The 976-nt window shown below is 47.7% G+C and overlaps 1 long non-coding RNA gene across 1 annotated transcript; it reads left to right on the forward strand.

Moving 5' to 3' along the window:
• Nucleotides 1-281: 281 nt before the first annotated feature.
• LOC127021977 (uncharacterized) lies at nucleotides 282-672 on the forward strand. The gene is made up of 3 exons (XR_007767280.1): nucleotides 282-320; nucleotides 406-459; nucleotides 558-672. It is a non-coding gene; the product is annotated as an uncharacterized LOC127021977 (long non-coding RNA).
• Nucleotides 673-976: the final 304 nt, after the last annotated feature.

A 976-nucleotide genomic window follows, 5' to 3' on the forward strand; every position in this document is an offset into this window, starting at 1 on the left:
TTTTGTATGGTGGGCTCTGTCTTTCAGAAAGCAGTATATGACATCTGTGTGCATCTCTGCTGGCTGTGCTTCAGGAAAATGCATCAAAGGTTATGGTTCCTGAGACATCGGAGACTGACAGAGCATAAAAGCAGGCACCTGATGCAGCCACTGACCCTGGAGGTGCGGCAGGAGAGGAGAGCAGAGCTGTGTTAGGCTGCTGGGGGAAAGGGTGAGTCTCAGAAGAGAGTTTTTCCCCACGCGAGTTTTTCAGGAGTTCACTTGTCTTTGGTTTTGCAGGCACCGTGCAGGCAGCCTTTGGAATTGGACGAGCACTCAAGGTGAGCTGGTTAGCAGAAAGGAAGAGCATGGGGCTGGTGATTTCTCACAAGCACAACGGTAGCTTTCTGTCTTTTGGTATGTTAGGTGCCACAAGGGATGACGGCCACAGCGTCCAACACTGGAATTCCTGCGGAGCAGGTGAGCGGAAGGCCACGTTGCTTTTGAGGAGGAGGGTGTTGTAGAAGAGGTCTGTGTCGACCGGCACCATGCTTACTGCTGGCACTGTTTTTGTGCAGATGATGAAGAGGAACCTGGCAACTGCAGGAATATCCTGGTTTGCTGATGTGGTTTTTGCTGAGGATGGATTCAGACCCCTGCCGTCTGACAGCTAAGTTGAGGGACCGGGGACCGCTGCCCTACAGTGTGTAATTTTGACTTCAGTTGGAAAGAAATTTTCCAAAGCGGAAATCTTTCTCGTTCAAAGAAGTTGCATTTTATTGAACTTCCCATCAGAGTGGCTCCTCAGAGGTGATGTACTTGGCAGTAGAAGTCACCAGCAGCAAGACTTTGCACTCTCTTTAAAAAAAAAAAAAATAAAAAAAATATATATATTTACTTCCTTCCAAAGACCCAAGCACAACAAGTCTTCCAAAAGTCGCTGGCATCGCTGGTCTTTGGGTTCTCAGTTGTAACAGTTGAGATATCATAAAAACAT

The sequence above is a fragment of the Gymnogyps californianus genome, chromosome 14 (assembly GCF_018139145.2).
Source record: "Gymnogyps californianus isolate 813 chromosome 14, ASM1813914v2, whole genome shotgun sequence".
Classification (NCBI taxonomy): domain Eukaryota; kingdom Metazoa; phylum Chordata; class Aves; order Accipitriformes; family Cathartidae; genus Gymnogyps; species Gymnogyps californianus.